Source organism: Bacillus rossius, chromosome 2 (assembly GCF_032445375.1).
Source record: "Bacillus rossius redtenbacheri isolate Brsri chromosome 2, Brsri_v3, whole genome shotgun sequence".
Lineage (NCBI taxonomy): Eukaryota > Metazoa > Arthropoda > Insecta > Phasmatodea > Bacillidae > Bacillus > Bacillus rossius.
Genome location: NC_086331.1, coordinates 18,841,308 through 18,862,240, shown reverse-complemented (window position 1 = coordinate 18,862,240; position 20,933 = coordinate 18,841,308). Strand labels below are relative to the sequence as shown.

General features: G+C 38.5%; 1 protein-coding gene across 1 annotated transcript in view; it reads right to left on the bottom strand.

Moving 5' to 3' along the window:
• Positions 1-20,933, bottom strand: part of LOC134529146 (putative fatty acyl-CoA reductase CG5065) — a 218,543-nt gene that overhangs the window by 103,265 nt on the left and 94,345 nt on the right. The window lies entirely within an intron of this gene.

Genomic DNA, 20,933 nt, shown 5'->3' with positions numbered 1-20,933 from the left:
GAAGAAAACTACAAAAAAAAAAACAAAGTAAGCAAAAAATTTATGTTGTCAACAGAATATAAACACCACATAATATTCCATAACAGGAATATGGTCAACAAACAAAGAAAAACAAAGAAAAATGGACCAAGAGAACGAAAAAAAAAACCACAAATGATGACAGCACAAAAATATCGAACCCAAAAAAATCCATCACAAAAGTTGAAACGAGACAAAAACTCAGCAAAACGAAAAGACGAAACAAACACAATAGTTTTCCAAAAACAGAAGAGGACGAAAAAACCCCCACAAATTATGACAGCAAAAAAAAAATATTGAACCCAAAAAAATTCAGCACAACAGTTGAAACGAGACAAAAACACGACCAAACGAAAATACGAAACAAACACAATAGTTTTCTAAAACATGTCTTTGACGTGAATACGTCTTTAAAATTGCTTCCATAGTGGGAGGCAATTACAAAAAAAAAGGAATGATAACAAAATCGGGGGATACAGTTTGGTGTTGATCATCTTCATCCAAAATTCAATTACACCACTGGATAGCTAAATAATTCGTTACGCTAAGTGAGGACTGTGACGATACGCGCGTGGTGGAAGGGGAAAAACGCCGCCATTTTGAGATCATTTTTCTGCGTTTCGAGATTTCCATTTACTATAACTTTTTTAATCGGAGAAGCTACGACGTTCGTTTGAGTTTCAATCGTCAGCTATCGTTAAAATCTATCGAATGAATGTATAAAACATTAGTGTAAAATAGTTACAGTGAATATATATGGTGTTAAAATAAAATAAATATATAATCAAAGATATATAATGTCGGCCTATACGCGTCAAAAAGCCAAATCCAAATACGGAGATCGTATGCGGTTGGAAAGGGCTTCCCGAAAGCAATCGAATGATACCAATAAAACACCATATGACCGAGTGAAGCAGTGCCGGGAACGTAAAAGAATGAATGCGGCCGAGCGGATCCACGACGGTGCCAGTACATCTGCAGCTGGGGCGTTTGAAATTATGCAAGTGGATGATGACTTCTTAGTGTTCAAACATGATTATAACATACATAATACAGCGTATTTTATATTTTGTATAGAAGATATTACCTGTTACGTACACGTATTCACGTACAACACACGACCGTGTCCATGACACAGCCACACCCCAATTTTTTAGAAGTTATATAGTTATTTAAGAGCATCAAGGGTGAAATTTTAGTATGTAACGGGAAAGCACTGAAACCCTCCTGCACCACACAACGGAAAATTAACAGGTTTGATGTACAGTGCGCATGCGCGTTTCTGCTATAGATGGCGGACCCTCGTGTGGCAACATGCACCTTTATATATTCACTTTCGTGAACATCGGGAGCTGTAGTAAGCTTACTGGAGTGCCCAATGAAACTATGTGATATTTAAACTATTCTAGAATACGTTTTACATACTTTATTAACAGTAGTAAAAATACATAATCAACCTTAAAAATACCTATAGCTTACTTACCAAGAAAATTGTGTTGGAACAAACATGTCGTAAAAAAATAGTTGACACTTTGTTGGTTCTCTATAATATTAGAGACGCTGCGCTCTTTTTTAATATTTTTCAAATTAAAAGTTGTAGTTCAATAGCTACATTAAAACCAAAAAAATTATATAACTTCTAACGCGTATACATAAACACACGCATTTTTTATTTGTACTTTTGCAAGGAAGGAAGCTAACCGAAGCAAGAAGATAAAAGAGCAGATGATATATGGTCAGTTAAGTGATGAACAGGATGGTATGAGAACTAGAAATACAGAGTGAAGAACTAATGCTAATGTCCCAACAAAGAAAAGAAACATCATGACAAAGATAGAAGAAAAAATATATTTACAAGAAATGAAGCACATGTATGAAACAATATTAAAGCCAAAGTGTCAACCTAATATCTTAGAACTGATAGATAGGATGCGCCCCTCTCAGCAACCCGAATGAAAACCAACGAGATTAAAATTATATTATATTCGAGAATTACAGCAATGAAGATGAGTAACGGACGATTAAAAAACAATAGGTAACTCCTTGTATGCTCTCAACAGAAATCACATCTAGGAGGTGGCAGTCCAAGAAATGAAACTAGATTGGTTGGTCTGTATTTTATTTGAAAAAATCCTTCGGAATATTTGTCAAGAAATAGTTTTAAATAATACAAGAAAAATTTCGTTTATAGGTACAAAATATTGCTAGTGAACTTACGTAATTTCTAACAGTGTGGAAACAATACAGAATTTTTCTTGTCGTACTTACAAAAATAGACACAAAAATTAAAAAATATATATATTTATTTATTATACAAATATAATTTTTTAAACAATTGAGAAAATAATCGAATATTTAACAATTGGACATTAATTCGTTTTATTATTTAGGCCATGCATTTTTCGCGAAATAATCTAATTACTCATTAGAATACGATAATGTCTGCAAGAGAAGCCATTTCCCTATTTGACCGGGCCATTCGGGACGCGTTCGCTTCCGCATTGTATATCTGTGATTAGCGTGCTGACAGTACACATGTACCTTAAATAAACCAGCCAACCACAAAACACAGACAATGCTACCAATTTTCAACACACAGCTGATCTAGAAATCATTTCGCGAAAAATGTGTGGCCCTAGTCATACAAAATGCTTGGCAATTGCGGGGCGTATAGTATAGAATTGAGATACTGGCGCAGGAGTAGGAGTTTGAAGCGTAGAGCAGGTCAATGACCGATCGACATGATGTCACGGCGGCCATCTTGGATGATCTTGACCTTGACCGTTGACCCTGACCTTGTCCCAACGAATTCAAAATGGCAGGAAACAAGATGGCAGAAAAACAAAATGGCGGATCCAATGCAGCCGCCGGGGTCAAGGTCAAACTCAAGGTCATCCAAGATGGCCGCCGTGATGTCAGGCCGGTCGGTCACTGACCTGCTCCACGCTCCGCACTCCTACTCCTGCACTAGTATCCCCATTCATATACTACTAAGGAAATTTCGCGGGTTCTTATGGTTGCACGTAGATTGCAAACATGTAAACTTTAAGTTTCCTTGGTTATTGGATCATATTTCTCTCGACACTCCCCTCTAAGACTGTGGACCAGTCAACTACCATCCAGCAGTAGAGTAGCCGAATCCCATCGACCCAATCAAAAAAAGGGTGGGGGGAGTGTCTACAGTAAGAAATTAGCCCTTAGGAAAGCAAATTTGGTTCAAGTAATCATGAAACTGTGAATTTGAGCCAGACGTTAAATGTATCTGCGAAATTTCCGGGTCTCTACCAATGAGAGAACTTCAAACTGGCCACTCAGTTAAGATTCTTCACAAGCCAGAAGCCAATGAACAAGTGGCAATCGCACGAGTATGCATAGGACAATGGAGTCTATTGTAACGAGTGGGAAAAGCAGGATATAGCCAAATTAATTAACTACAGTTCAATTTATTTACTAATATTTACACTGTTAATTAAGTTATAACAATTTAACTGTTATTCTTTAAAATATTCTCTCTTTCATTAAGTCCACAATTTACTTTCCCCACTGGAGCTTTTCTCGACAGTGGCTATCTCTACAGCTCGTCTCTTACCACGCACCTCTGTCCTAACAAACTGCCTCGCACTACTCACTAGTCCGCCGCACATACAACACCCGGATGCTCATGAACCCGAAGCGCCAAACTTCGCACACGAAGCCCGTCGCTCGACATCTATCGCTCGCCGAGGGGTCACTCGCCCTCTTCACTTCACTGCGCTCGCACTCGCTCGCCGGTGTCGCTACTAGCCTCGCTCACCCCCCCTCCCCTCGCCGGAGGCCAGAGACGTCTTATATACCTCTTATATACCTGCAAAGTTCCGGCCTGGAAAGGTCTCGTAGCCCTCCGAAGTGTCGCGTCATCAAGGGCGACTTAAAACTCGAAGTTTTCAAGAACGATGGCATTCTAGTTACGCCACTTCACGTAGGTGGGGCTCTGTGAACGTGCCGAACTGTCGAGAGTCAGTAATCCTAGCCGGATTACCGCAGATGGATGGGTGCTACCTGTCCGGTAGGTGGAGCCTCCTCTGGACCCCCTGCACTGGCTGGCGCGTTAGGCCTCGTTGCCTCGCCTCTAGTATCCTCGTAACACTATTATAGAGGTAATTGAAGCTGTAAAATTTCCCGGCTGTTAAGGAACATTAATCCGGAAACGAAACCCTGCAAATAACCACGGCCCCCACATGGCTGGTGCTACCGTTGCTATGGCAACGGGGCCCATGGGTCTAGGGGGCCTGCGAAGGAAAGAAAAAAAACTTAAAACAAAAAAGTAGACAATTTTAAATAAATCATAGAAAACAATTAAACAGTAAGGCCTAAATTTAGTTACCGATGAAATATTACACCAGAGTAATATTATTCGGAATATGCTGTGCGTACAAAACGTGTCTGAATCTACAACTGTGAGTAACAAAACCACCACCAATTGACGTTTCACCATGTTGGCAGTGCAGAACACTTACACTCATTTATTTGCCATTATTCAAAATAAATTTGCGTTGACAATCGAATCGTGTTTTAAAAAAAAAATTGTGAAAAGTTAAAAAAAAACTAAAACAATGTACATAAAGGAAAAAAACATTTGTTTATCTCTGTAAAAAAAAGGGGGAGGGGGAAGGCATCATGACTTCTAGCAACGGGGCCCACAGAATGATGTGGGGGGCCTGCAAATAACTGTAGCGCGCGAATACAAATTTCGCGCGCAACTAGGCGTTGCTAGAATGGCTGAGAGGACGCGCTATCGTAGAGCCTTGACGTTCCGTGGGAAGCAGGTAACGAGCCAGGTGCAGACAATTAGAGCCACTCGTAGCAGCAACCAGAACTTTTCGAACAATCTGTTTACATTTATATTTAGAGATATGCAAAACAGGCGTTATTTTAAGTCATGTCATGCTAAACCGCAAACCAATTCACATTTGATGACGTACTCATTGTACAGTGGGTAGTTCGACACCTCCTAAAGGTAAAAGAACCAATCACATCATTACCATAATGATATGACCCAATCATATTTAATATGTTAAAGAAATTCTTGAAATATATGTAAAAAATTAATTAACTAATCCCAAAATATATATATTTTTTTTTTAGTTTTAATTAGAGATAGATTATGTTTTGTAAGTACCGTACCAAACAGTTCATACATACCCTAGGAACCCACCGTCAATAAACGTCTTTTTTTAAAGAGTATTTTTGAAATTTCATTAAAATCCACTGTCACACAAGATTTTTAAAATAATGAAATTTAACTCATTAAATTATGTTTGGTGATTTACGACGGTTGAGGTACCTTAGACTACACATATTTTCAGTAAAATGTCACATAATATTAATTAGGATCGTTCTTTTTTTTATATATAAAAAAGGGCACTCTTCGTTGACTACTTTTTTCTTTCGTGTTTTTTTCCCTTGCGCTCTCTTTCCTGGCGGGTCCCATTAGCAGCTTTCTCTCGCATCCTTTCTTTTGTCACACTTGAGTGACAGTCAAGTAAGTGACTTCCGCGTCCTAACTGCCTCTCGACAATCACGGGAGCACGTAGCTACTCTTGCAAGTGTTCCGGTTCTGAGGACGAATCAACGGAGAAGCGCCGTCTTTCTACGACTTTCTGTCTTTCTAAGCCAAGATGTCAGTACAGATACACACTTAGGTAAACAAGTAGGTGTCTTCTGTTCATTCGCTGTTACCGTCCTGATAGCGTACGACTGTGTCATACGTAGGGGCATGCAGATTTCGCGAAAAGATTTTGAGACTAGATGAAAGTTAAAACACTGTAGCACCGTTTGTGTTTCGTGATTGGGAGAGTTTCTCCCAGGTACATATCGATTGTAACAACACCAATCACAGTGATTCAGTGTGGAAGTAAACGCGTCCTGAGTGGCTCGGTCAAACAAGGCGACGACCTCTCTCGCAGACGGCCGCCAATCACAAGGAAGAAACCATAGGCACGGGTATACCTTGTTGCAGTCTAATATGTGTTCAGATCTTTTCGCGAAAAATGTCTGCCCTTAGTCATACGTAGACACCCGTGATGACTAGAGACCTGCAAAATTCGCGGTTTCGATGGCCTTCAGGATAGACTGCACATACCCCTGTAAACTCGGGCAAATAACGCAAGTTCATTGGCTGCCGACTTGTAAGTCGTCTCAGCTGGTTTGTCTGTGATTCGATCCTTCTTTGATTGAGGTTTTATAACTGGTTGAGATTCGTCCAGATGAACAGTAAGCCAATAGCAAAATTATCTAAGAGGTATATGTGTTTGAATTCTAGCCTATCACCGAATGAATCCGCGAATTTTGCAGGTCTCTAGTGATGAGTATCAGTTGGCCGGGAGATAAGTCATTACAAAGTATAAATCAACTTGTAAGGCCAGTTATTTCCTCTATCTCCAACTCTATCACCTAACGTAAGAGGACAGAGTGCTCCAAAAATGTACAATAACGCATCATCGAGGACGTTTTTAATGTTTAAATCTCTATTGGTTTCTGGTCCATATAATTTTCTAATGTGTATCAAATTAATGTAAACAAATAATTTCTTTTTCGGGCGGCCGTCCCTTTCTTTGTAAAGTCATTTAGTTAATGTATGTTTTTCTTTTACACAACAATTATGTAAAAGTACTTACTATTGACATTTTCTGGTTTACCACGCCAAAGGGCATCACTCATTAAACCACAAACAACAGAAACCCTTATGGGTACTTATTTGCTTTTGCAGTCCAATGACAGAAACAACTTACCATATTCTAGCTGTTAAAATTTGTTATATTATGATTTATATATTACTAAGTCACCTAACCACTGAACTATCGATCCACGATAAACAGAAGCTTGTCTCTGTTTAAAGAAATTAATGGACACACGCTGGCCTTAAATCCACTTTAAGAAATTTTCTATAGTCTTAGGCCAGCACACACTTCCAAGATTTGTTGTGATTGCATCAATATAACAACTCAGCAGAGCTCATGCGACAGTGTCAAGTGGTAGCGGTTAGTGTGGTTTATCTTGCTATTTTTTTTTGCTGATTTTAAGATGGTAATACATGGCCTTTGTTTATTAGTAGTATTAAGAATAAAATATTTTAATTTATATATGCTTATAGGTTTTGCTTAATAAGCTCAATTTATTTGTAGTTTAATTCCTTTGTACTTTTATTGTATGATTTGAACTCCAAGTCAGCCGTTGTTTACATTACTGCAGTAACCGACTCATTTTTATGTCTCACTAAAAAATCTCTCTTACCACTAATTTGCGCCTATACGGGATTTTTGTTTTCGACTATCTTTAAATTCGAATAGTAATTCATTCTATAATTTAATTTTTCTCGTGCCTTCAATTTTTCTTAGGTCCTTTTTGTCACAATGCGCAGTGACTGTTTGATGGTCATATAGTAGTAGTTTTTGACCAGGCTGTTGTCAAGACAGTTTTTTTTATCTTCCCTTTGTTTTCGAACCTTTGTTGATTTATTTTTGCCGCTTTCTTCCTAAACGCCCGCGCGCGCAACAGTATTTCCAGGGCTGTCAACTTAGGGGGCGTTCAAGTATTATGTAACGTAGTTTTTGATGATTTTTTTACCCTTCCTTCCCCCCCCCCCCCAATTTAACGCGCCGTAAAATTTGTCTGTACACCCTTCCTCCTCGTTAAACGTTACGTAACACCCAAGTGACAATTTTTATCCAAAAGTCATAACTAGAGACCCGTGAAATTCGCGGGTTCATTTCGTGTTATGCTAAAATTCAAATAATTATACCTTAGTGATGCTTCTGTCATTGGTTCACTGTTAATCTGGAGGACTGAGGGCCAATTAGAGACCCTCACTCATAGAAGTGTCGAATCACAGGCCACCCAGTCGAGACGACTCACAAGTCAGCAGCCAATGAACAGTTGGCATTTGCCCGAGTGTGTAGAGGATATTGGAGTCTATCCTGGAGGTCATTGAACCCGCGAATTTCACGGGTCTCTAGCCATAACTATGTTGCGAAAAGTACCGGAAAGTCGCTAAAATACCTTTGTTATTGTTTTTGTCGCGTTTGCAGTAGTAATAAATAAATCAGCATGAGAGCTTTTATAGGCCAAGAACAGCTGATGATGCAAACCTCCCTCTTTTGAGGACATTACAGTATAAACTCACTTTAACAACACTGACTACAGCAATTTGCTTCTGCGTACACACTTACGAATACTGACAACGAAAACAAAATAAAAATTGCCGTACAATACAGTTTAGGGATTCCCCGTAAAACAAAAACGAAAATGGTTGCCAACTTGGGAGAACACAATAACAATGACGTAAAATACAATCGAGAGATTCCCCGTAAAACATAAACGAAAAGGGTTGCGAACTTGGGAAATTTTAATTGCCTAGTTTTTAATTTAAATAAAAAAACAAATTTAGTCTAGAGAACCGTGAATTTCGCGGATTCAATGACCTCCAGGATAGACTCCAATATCCTCTACACACTCGGGCAAATGCCAACTGTTCATTGGCTGCTGACTATTGAGTCGTCTCGACTGGGTGGCCTGTGATTCGACATTTCTGTGAGTGAGGGTCTCCAATTGGCCATCAGTCCTCCAGATTAACAGAGAACCAATGACAGAAGCAGCAATAAGGTATAATTATTTGAATTTTAGCATAACACGCAATGAATCCGCAGAATTCACGGGTCTCTAAATATTACGTAACACGTTGTTCAATTACCCCCCCCCCCCCCTTTTTCCTGCCTTTGTGACGCATCCTAAAATTACGTTACGTAATACTTGAACTCCCCCTTACCCCCTCCCCCATTTTCTAACTTTTAGCATGTCGCCGCGCGTCTGACGACCTGCAGTAGTGGCAAACCTTCCCCCTTCATTTAGTGTCTTGTGACGTCAAGACCACCCCTCTCCGGTCAACTACCTTGCGCTGGCTGCATGACGATGACGTTACATGCCCTTCGGTTGCGATTATCTCGTCTTGCTATGTCCGCCGCCATCTTTCTTTCTCGCCGCCAGCGCTGCCAACCCGCCACGCGGTTTCACTCCGCTCATGCTTCCGTTGCTTAGCAACGTCCCTCGTGTTTGTGTACACAAGTACACGGCGCTGCGCATGCTACCCCGATGGGCTTCTCTGACGTAGTTGGAGGATGGGTTCACCTTCTTTTACGGCGACCTTTCGGACGCCGTCGCCATGTTTTGTTTGTTTGGGATCTCCCTTCCTCCCGGCTGGCTGTCGTCTTGAAGCGTCAACCGGTCCGGCCTTTTTTGTTATCATACTATACATCGCGCGCCCTTGGCCAATGGCGATAACTAGGGGCAGGCATTTTTCGCGAAAAGATCTGAACACTTATTAGACTGCAACAAGGTATATCCGCACCTGTGGTTTCTTCCTTGTGATTGGCAACCGTCTGCGAGAGAAGTCGTTGGCTTGTTTGACCGAGCCACTCAGACACGTTTACTTCCGCACTGAATCTCTGTGATTGGTCTTGTTACAATCAATATGTACCTGGGAGGAACTCTCCCAATCACGAAACAGAGACGATGCTACAGTGTTTTAACTTTCATCTAGTCTCGAAATATTTTCGCGAAATATGCATGCCCCTAGCGATAACTCTTCGCGCGACAGCTCCCGTCCTCTCTGTCCGCGTGTGATTATAAACACACAGTGCATAGCCATGTGATCTTAGATGTACTGCAACTATGCCAGTACTCAGTACTTCTCACCTCCATTGAAGCTTAAGTGCAGATGATTATAAACAATTTTAGTAATTCAAAGTACCAAAATAAATAAAATACCGTTTTACTATCCCCAAGTAATATACTACCAGTAGTTTTTACACCATGGCTTCTTTAACAATTTAATATACTGACTTAACGATCATTACTTTAAATGGCTTATAAATACTTTGTGATTTATTCATCTTAGTTATTATTACAATTTCTTGGGGTCAGTCACTAACTACTGGAGTATCAATTTATGAAAGAGTAAATTTCTTTGGCACTATACAAGTACAACTTCAGTCATTTTGACTTGTTTATGCATAAGTGTAAACATACCCGTGTGATTTACATAATCGTGTTACTATACACCTTCAAAATAATTACCCATCAATAGAGACCTGCAAAATTCACGGATTCATTCGGTGATAGGCTAGAATTCAAACACATATACCTCTTAGATAATTTTGCTATTGGCTTACTGTTCATCTGGACGAATCTCAACCAGTTATAAACCCTCAACCAAAGAAGGATCGAATCACAGACAAACCAGCTGCTGACAAGTCGGCAGCCAATAAAGTTGCGCTATTTGCCCGAGTGTACAGGGGTATGTGCAGTCTATCCATCAATGTGTCTAGCTACTGTTTTGATATTTTCGCGATCACCGAAAGTAGTGCAATCACTATAGACCTGAAAAATTCGCGGTTTCATTTCGTGTTATGCAAAAATTCAATTAATTATACCTTAGTGCTGTTTCTGTCATTGGTCCACTGTTAATCTGGAGGACAGTGAGCCAATTAGAGACCCTCGCTCATAGAAGTGTCGAATCACTAGGGACAGGAAAAAATCGCGGTTTCAATGACCACTAGGATAGACTCCACGATTCTCTATGTACTCTGGCAACTATCACCTGGTAATTAGCTACCGACTCGGGACACCTGTTTACTGCGATTTTTATGATTCGATACTTCTTTTGTTGAGTATTTGCCATTGGCTCAGAGTCCTTCAGGTAAATTGCGGTCCAATCACTGACGCAGCATTAAGCTAAACGAGTTTGGATTCCAGCCTGTTTCGAAAGGAATCCGCGAATTTTTCCGGTCTCTACGAATCACAGGCCACCCAGTCGAGACGACTCACAAGTCAGCAGCCAATGAACAGTTACATTTTCCAGAGTATGTAGATGATATTGGAGTCTATCCTGAAGGTCATTGAAGCCGCGAATTTTTCCGGTCTCTAGCAATCACTCTTGCCTTTAGAGAAAAGGTTCCTGGATTAATTTGTGTATGTTTCCGCACATTCTCTCGGTTAGCATAATGTTAATGATATTATCTTTTGACATATTTTATTACATTTCATTAATATCGACTGTCCTATCAGCAACTAAGCTGTGAATTAAATTTCCTCAAACAGTTGATCAAACATTGAAAAGTTTACTAATTTTTTCCCCCCTTTTGTCAATGTTCGTGTCACTAATGTTAACACATTTACCAAGTTCCTTATCTGGTTTTGTTTAAGGTTTTCTTGGCAAGGCTTCTCTTTTTGTAGGTACCTACATATGCAGATTTTTTTAACACAATTAATAATTTATTATCTGTTTGATTTTCACAGTTTATTTAATAACATATAAAAACATGCCATGTTAAGAGTCACACTTGTAGTAGTAACTGCTATTCTACAAAATTTATCATTTTCAATGTAAATAATTAATAACATGTTTGGTAATTATGGTTTTCTATTCAAACAATTTAAGCATTTGAAAAGAATTTTCTATTAAATTTTCTTACTTTTTAATTATTTCTTAACGTTAATTTTAGTTATGTGATGTACAGCTATGTACAAAAAATTTGAGCACTGTGGCTTGTACATCTATGTACAGTGATATTTAACATTTAAGTTTTCTCTCGCACTCCTTTTAAAGTTATTAGTTCAATTTTGCATCATTATGCTGTTATTTTACATTGTTTGGAGTCTTGTGACTTCCAGACATGATATGGTTTAAAAATATTGTATGTTCTGAAGTAGAACTAAGGTAACGATTAGCCACTGTGCAGCACTTAATTCCCCAATGCTAAAATGCGCTCAGTCCTCTGAGCCTATGTGCCATGATATCTTCAGAGAGTCGTTTGGGTTTCATTTCCAACACTCACCTTTCGACGACTCTGTTTAAATTTCCTGTGTTAAACCTAGTGCCAGACATGGAAAATGCAATTGATCACTTAAATATAGTGGTCCCTTTAGTTTTACAACATTTTTTATTATTATTTTTTTAGTTTTTATAAGTATTTAAATTTGAGTGCTAGTATTAATAAATATTTCTCTTCTTCTTTAGTCCTTTTGAGGTGTTGATCTTTTGGGTTTTCTTGCCCACTCTAGCTTTGAGAATTTCCCTCGTAGATATTTCTGTTCCAGCATGTTGGATTGATCACCCCTCAGATCTTTGACAACTCAAGCCTATGTTAAGCTAACACGTGTGATTCTGGGACTGAGGTTTCGCTTCGCTTTTTTGAGCTAGCATTCAATTTTCATTTTGTCTTTTCCAGTTCCAGAATGTGCAGGCTAAGTCCCATTTCATTTAACTGAGCTAAGACTTAGGTAGAGTGGTACTATACCAAGATATTCCATAAACAGGGGTGTACATTCCCCATTTAACACAGATCTCAAGGACTCAGTTTCATTTCATCCTCAGTGCTTTTCTGCTTCCCTCATCATGCCCATTTCGATAATCTAAACCATGTCCAACATCTGATAAAAATGTTTTTTATTTTCCTCAACAACTCTTATTATCTTTCAATCAGAATTTATAAATTTTACCTTTTTGATTATTTAAATATATTTTCTTGAATAGATCCTAGGCTACACCTTTCAGCAGGTGAGTATGTGCCACTTATTTAGTTTTCATTGCACAAGTTTTGAATTTTCGTAATTAGTAAATTATTTGAGATTATGACAATTTTAAGCTACTTTTCTCTCATGTTTAAAGGGACGTGTTATAACTTCTCAAGATTGAATTTTTTTTTAATTTAACTCTTTCCTAACTCTGCCAACCAACAGGTGACTCTTTTGTTTTCTTTTCCCGTGTGGCACTAGCAGTATCCTGCCTTTACTCGTGCCGCTGGTCATGCACACGTGACCAAGCTCCCCCATGGCGAGCGCCTCCGAGCACATATCTGCACTGCGCTGAGCACCTTTATTCACGTCAACATCTTACATTAACGATCCTCCGAACACATATCTGCACTGCGCTGAGCACCTTTATTCACGTCAACATCTTACATTAACGATCCTCCGAGCACATATCTGCACTGCGCTGAGCACCTTTATTCACGTCAACATCTTACATTAACGATCCTCCGAGCACATATCTGCACTGCGCTGAGCACCTTTATTCACGTCAACATCTTACATTAACGATCCTCCAAACACATATCTGCACTGCGCTGAGCACCTTTATTCACGTCAACATCTTACATTAACGATCCTCCGAGCACATATCTGCACTGCGCTGAGCACCTTTATTCACGTCAACATCTTACATTAACGATCCTCCGAACACATATCTGCACTGCGCTGAGCACCTTTATTCACGTCAACATCTTACATTAACGATCCTCCAAACACATATCTGCACTGCGCTGAGCACCTTTATTCACGTCAACATCTTACATTAACGATCCTCCGAACACATATCTGCACTGCGCTGAGCACCTTTATTCACGTCAACATCTTACATTAACGATCCTCCGAGCACATATCTGCACTGCGCTGAGCACCTTTATTCACGTCAACATCTTACATTAACGATCCTCCGAGCACATATCTGCACTGCGCTGAGCACCTTTATTCACGTCAACATCTTACATTAACGATCCTCCGAACACATATCTGCACTGCGCTGAGCACCTTTATTCACGTCAACATCTTACATTAACGATCCTCCGAGCACATATCTGCACTGCGCTGAGCACCTTTATTCACGTCAACATCTTACATTAACGATCCTCCAAACACATATCTGCACTGCGCTGAGCACCTTTATTCACGTCAACATCTTACATTAACGATCCTCCGAACACATATCTGCACTGCGCTGAGCACCTTTATTCACGTCAACATCTTACATTAACGATCCTCCGAGCACATATCTGCACTGCGCTGAGCTCCTTTATTCACGTCAACATCTTACATTAACGATCCTCCGAGCACATATCTGCACTGCGCTGAGCACCTTTATTCACGTCAACATCTTACATTAACGATCCTCCGAGCACATATCTGCACTGCGCTGAGCACCTTTATTCACGTCAACATCTTACATTAACGATCCTCCGAACACATATCTGCACTGCGCTGAGCACCTTTATTCACGTCAACATCTTACATTAACGAGCCTCCGAGCACATATCTACACTGCGATGAGCACCTTTATTCACGTCAACATCTTACATTAACGAACAACACTATTTGAGCACTAATTCGTGGCATTGAATTTTTTCCTGATGAAAATGGATATTTTTACTGGGTGGTCGCCAACTTGACGAACGTACTATAAACAATAACTTTTTATGTAATGCAGCACAAATTATCCAATTATGACTGTGATTAGGAGTAATTGAGCACTAAATTGTGGCATCGAATTTTTCCCAAAATTGGACATTTTAAATGGATTGTCTCCAACTTGACGAACCTACTATATGCTATAACGTTTTATGAAATGCAGCACAAATTATGAAATTTTTGCTGTGATAAGTAATAATTGAGCACTAATTCGTGGCATATAATTTTTTCCAAAAAATGGATATTTTAAATGGGTGGTCACCAACTTGACGAACGTACTATGCGCTATAACTTTTTTATGTAATGCAGCAGAAATTATGAAATTTTGCCTGTGATCATCACTAATTGAGCACTTATTCGTGGCATAGAATGTTTTCAAAAAATTAATTTTTTTAATGGGTGGCCGCCAACTTGACGAAAATACTATACGCAATAACTTTTTATGTAATGCAGCACAAATTATGAAATTTTGGCTATGATCAGCACTAATTGAGCACTAATTCAGGCATAGAATTTTTTCTAAAAAATTGATCTTTTTAATGGGTGGTCGCCAACTTGACCAACATACTATAGACCAGCGGTTCCCAAACGGTGGGTCGCGAACCACTAGTGGGTCGCGGAAGGGTTACAGGTAGGTCGCGACTCGATCCTAAAACTATCAGAAACCATCGAATAAACCATCAGAAAAGATAAGAAAAATCTAAATAAATCGAATTGTGTGCAAACACATATCTATTGTTAAGTAAATAACTGTTTTGCTACAAAGTGCTTATATTTTGTCAACCATTTTCAAATCAGAACACAAATTGTTTATCAATAATAAATCGGTATCTTAAAAAAAAACATATATCTATACTAATATTATAAATCTGAGAGTTTGTTTGTTTGAACGCGCTAATCTCAGGAACCACTGGTCCGATTTGAAAAATTCTTTCAGTGTTGGATAGTACATTTATCGAGGAAGGCTATAGGCTATATTATATTATCAATAACATGAGGGATCCTTCCACAAGTCCAATTTAGAATCAAATGCGTTGGAGAGGGTTAGATACAACATGCAGTACACGTACGAAGTGTGTGTTAATGCCACAGGCGCTATTGCCTATTAACATTGTTGCTACGCACTAGATGCCTTATCATTCTTAATTTTCCCATACAAGTAAAAAACACCCGTGTGATATTAACAACGAAGCAATCAGTACCCTCATAAGAGTTCAATTAGTATTTAAATACTTTTTATCACTTTAAATCGCAAACCTAAACTACTGTTTTTTTCCTCTCTCTGTGTTTAATTTGTTTTTATTGCCCTTTTTTTCAAGTATATATATTTTACAGACTTGAAACTTCACAGTAATGTTCCTTATGTTACGCAGGATGACATTTTCCGAAAATTAGATCCCATGGGTGGTTAAAACCAGGCAACAGTGGGTACTTTGTCTGCATGAGAACAGGATTTTGCATTGTTCATGCCTTCTGCGTCTCCATGGCAACAGGCATCGCGCGGCAGTGGCGTACCCACAAGGAGGGGCATGTATAATGAGCGGCGCAAGAGTGATATGCCAGTAGACTGCCGTAGCGAAGTACGGGTACATCAGTTGTACGATGCGTGCACGAGTCGGGAAATCATCGGTGCTATTCAATTTCTCTCCGGTACATTATACAGCATTGTAATAAATTTTCACTGAATTTTTTTAAATTTACCATTACTGTAAATGGGAGATGTGGCTTAATTTTTTCCCCATTAGTATAGCCGTGCGAAGCCGGGTCGGGCAGCTAGTGTGTATATATTTGCCTTATTTGATGGTAAATTATATATACATAAGGAAGGGATACGATACAAATAAGGTTTTTTACTCCACCACGGACCGATAAACCGTGGAGGTATTCCTATAAGGAAAGGTGGGTCGCCAGCTGAAAAAGTTTGGGAACCACTGCTATAGACTATAACTTTTTATGTAATGCAGCACAAATTCTCTTTTTACGGCACAAATTAGCACAAATTGAGCACTTATTTTTGACAAATTTTGAACTTTTAATTCCAATGTGTGGTCGTCAACTTGACACATGTACAAAACTAATTAAGGGCTATAACTTTTAGGTTTACTTTGCACAAATCTCGAAATTTTGGCGTCTGGAAGCACAAATTGAGCACTAATTCGTGACATGAAATTCATTCCAAAAAATTGATATTTTCCTTGGGTGGTCGCCAACTTGACGTCAAGTTGGCGACCAACTTACTATATACTATAACTTTTTATGTAATGCAGCACAAATTCTGTTTCCTACGGCACAAATTATCTTTAATCGAGCACTAATTTTTGACAAATTTTGAACTTGAATTTCAAATGTGTGGTTGCCAGCTGTCAATTTGCTTCAAAAATATCAAGGGCTATAAAGTTTTTGTTTACGTTGCTATAATCTCGAAATTTTGGCTTCTGGCAGCACAAATTGAGCACTACATAGGTAATTCGTGACATGAAACTTTTTATGTAATGCAGCACAAATTCTCTTTTTACGGCACAAATTAGCACAAATTGAGCACTAATTTTTGACCAATTTTGACCTTGAAATTCCAATGTGTGGTCGCCAACTTGAAATTGCAATGAGTGGTCGCCAACTTGACACACGTGTCCAGTTACTGCTCGTACCCGCGTTATCAGCGGACAGGCGGGTTACTCTGCCTATCGCTACATGCACAAACAGGATCAAATTCTCGTTTCTCCTCGCTCGCTTCTCGACATTGTTTGTTAACTTGAAAAATGAAATGAGTTCTGAGCTCCACACTATATCCATTAATTGAATGGCAAACAACTTTGATTCCGTTTTAACGTTTTTTTTAATTAGCATACTACATAATTAAAAGATTTATATTCATTTCAAAAATTTGTTACCATAAATCGACGAGGTAGCTCGGGTTTTCAAATCATAAATCACAAAAAAATCTCCAACATTTTTATTTTCTAAATAACATTTAGGCGATGAAATGTTTTCCACGTATAGTCACGTTTACATTTACAAAAATCTTCCATACCGCAACGAAAATTACTTCTTACTAATGGATTTTATTCTAAAACTAGAAAAAAAAAATCATCGCAAATTAAGCATTAATACTCGTACACATATAAATATACTTTGAAATTGCAAAATATCTTTTGAATTTGCAATAACTTAACTACAAACAAATATTTAATTAACTTCCTAAAGAAAACGTGCAAGTGAAAATCACTTCCCAATTCTGTAAAGAACAATTTAACTTCTGAATTTTGGACAGAATAATGAATGTTTGAACACACATGTTTTGGGATCCCGTTCCGAGCTGTCTACAGAGACTTTTTAGCTGTTGCAAAAGCGGAGAACAGGTGGATTCAGACTTCAGGCGTATTTAGTCACGTTAAAGTCCACCTGAGTTCACATACGATCCACGGAGTTCGGGTGTATGGAAGAACTCAGTGTGCACTGACTGTTGTTCTCAAGGCGTCAGTGCAGCGTAAAGCTGAAATTAATTTTTAACCTACGCACATTATTTGGTGCGGTATTTAGGTAGCCAAAGAAGTTTCAAAAGATGGCTGCATTGATGTTTCATAAGAACAACTTTGTCTGACAAAATATCTCCAGCGACACCCCTAAATACACTACTGCTATTGCTGGATTTTCTATACAAAACAGTTTCTTCATTAGCTGGTATTGTATCATACGGAAAGTTGCATGCTTTACGTGTTAATTTATGGCATTCAGCTCAGAGTTAAAACGTTAGTCAAATATCTTTTAAAAAAATTAGAAGTTATCTACAATATAGTATAAGCAAGGTAGAATAAACTGGCTTAGTTTAAATCCATATCTGGATAAAGTTTTTTTTTTTTTTGCTCACAGAAGTTTAGATTTTTTAATTCATTTAGTTAAGGTTGTTTAAAAAAAATCCTGTGTAAATTAACGTAGGCCTACTATTTTCTAAAAAGATGAATAGTGCTTATAAATGACACAATTTCAGAAATATTTGATTGACAACTTTTAAAATTATGGTTTTTAAATGTGATCAAATAATATTTAACTACTGCAACACGCCTACTGGAAATAATACATGACAGTAAATGATTTACGATTTTTTTATGATGTTCATAAATGCTCTACACACGAGCAAATTTCAATAGACATAAAACTAAGGAACGCTGCATAACAATTGAAATGTGTGTACGACACTAGAATAATTTAAACATTAAATAAAATCTTAAATGTTTACTCATTATAGGTATATTTCGTATGCGGTATGCTCAAAACAACGTGAACTATGTTTTCAAAGCAACGAAGCCACACTAGTTTGCATGAAGGAAGTGCACATGAATTCACTTTTGACTACAGATCCTCGGGATCACAGAAAGACAAAACAAATGAACGGCATTCATAACATTACATTTAGATCATTCATTACGGGAAGTTAATGTAATACAAATCATAAGACAGTTTTTTTAAAACTACACACACCATTACAATAATATTAGGGCATGAAAATCATATAATTATTACACGAAGACTTAAAAATCATCAATGTTCACAAAGTTTATTGCATGTGGGTGGACAGCAGTAAGAATACACCATTTTAATTAGATTACTTTGTGCAAAATCTGGTAAAACCTTGCATAAGCAAAGTATGCAAATTCGATCTTTTATTTTTCGTTAAAATATATAAAAGCTCGGCTAGCAATGAATTGAGAGTTGTTTAGCTTAGTAGCACATGAAAGATACGGTCACCTCCAGGTATTAAAGATAGCAAATTTAAACTAAATTTTGAAAGAGGGGTTCAATGCATCTGAACACGTCGTTGACATTCCTGATAATTAGGGGCAGGCATTTTTCGCGAAAATATCTGAACACTTATTAGAGTGCAACAAGGTATACCCGCACCTGTGGTTTCTTCCTTGTGATTGGCGGCCGTCTGCGAGAGAAATCGTCGCCTTGTTTTACCGAGCCACTCAGGACGCGTTTACTTCCACACTGAATCACTGTGGTTAGAGTTGTTACAATCGATATGTACCTGGGATAAACTCTCCCAGTCACGAAACACAGACGATGCTATAGTGTTTTAACTTTCTACTAGTCCCGAATTCTTTTCGCGAAATCTGCATGCTCCTACTGATAATTAGAGACCTGTAAAATTCGCGATTTCAAATCCCTAAAGTATAGACTCCATGATACTCTATGCACTCGTGCAAATTACATCTGCTGATTGGTTACCGACTCGTAACACCTGTTGACTGGAATGATCGTGATTCGCTAATTCTTCTGTTAAAGATTTTTCATTGGCCCATAGTCCTTCAGATAAACTGTGGCCCAATCACTGAAGCAAAATAATGTCAAAAGTATTTGGATTCTATCCTATCGAGAAATGAATCCGCGAATTTTACAGGTCTCTACTGATAATGCATGGACAGTTTGTAAACGGTCTCGTCGTCGTACTGAGCTGTCCTAGCTGGAGACCCTCGGCATCGGGACGTCTTGATGGACCTGGACACTTGGAGTCGGCACCCTCGGTGTTGATTCCTCTTCCCGACCGCGAGTCCCACTCGCGCAGCTGTTACAACCCGTCTACTCCCGTCGCTTCTCTCTTCTGCAGCTCGCTCGCAGCTCTGCTGCCCTGTCCAACCTGTCGCCACAAACGAGTCACACGTGCTCGCCTACGAAAACGCATCCATTTTTTTTGACGTGACAACGTCTAATAAATCTATGAACGCCGGCTGCACGCACGAAAAAGTGTCCCGTAACGCACGTTGTCCCGTTACGCTGTGTCCCGTTACGCTCATTGTACGCTCGCACCGCATCTATCTCTCTTACACTCGATTGGAACAACCATCGATTTGACTTTTTCGAGGCACATTAAACTTGAAACACTCCCATTCGTTTCCTACTTTTCCTGTCATCGTCCTATCCTTAACAGAATATCACAGATTGGAAGAAGTTAAATAGCAAACATGTATAAAAGTTATAGATAAAATAATCTCTTCGTTAAAGTAATAAACAGATTTGAATTAATGAGTGCAAATAAAAGTAAATTTATCAATTAAACTGTAGATTTCATTTCACTCCTTCTTTGTATCCATACAAAATAGTGATAATTCAATAAAAATGATTCAATTTTATTCATAAATGTATGCAATCATTTCATCAATGTTTTTTATGACGTTGTCACGTTAAACTATCGTCCGTAAACCGACTATACAGACAACCATTTTTTTTTAAATAGCCTCGAACTTTTTCTGTGACAGTGTATAATTGGCCACCAATCCGTACCAAAAAATCGTTATGTAAATTACAAACAAAATATTCTACATTGTGATGAAATTAAATTTGCTGCTGTCGTACACCGATAATAATCAAGGTGAAATAAAACATACAGATCAATCTAAAATACACTTATCAATAGCTAGAGACCTGCAAAATTCGCGGTTTCGATGGCCTTCAGGATAGACTGTACATACCCCTATACACTCGGGCAAATAACGCAAGTTCATTGGCTGCCGACTTGTAAGTCGTCTCAGCTGGTTTGTCTGTGATTCGATCCTTCTTTTGTTGAGGGTTTATAACTGGTTGAGTTTCATCCAGATGAACAGTAAGCCAATAGCAAAATTATCTAAGAGGTATATGTG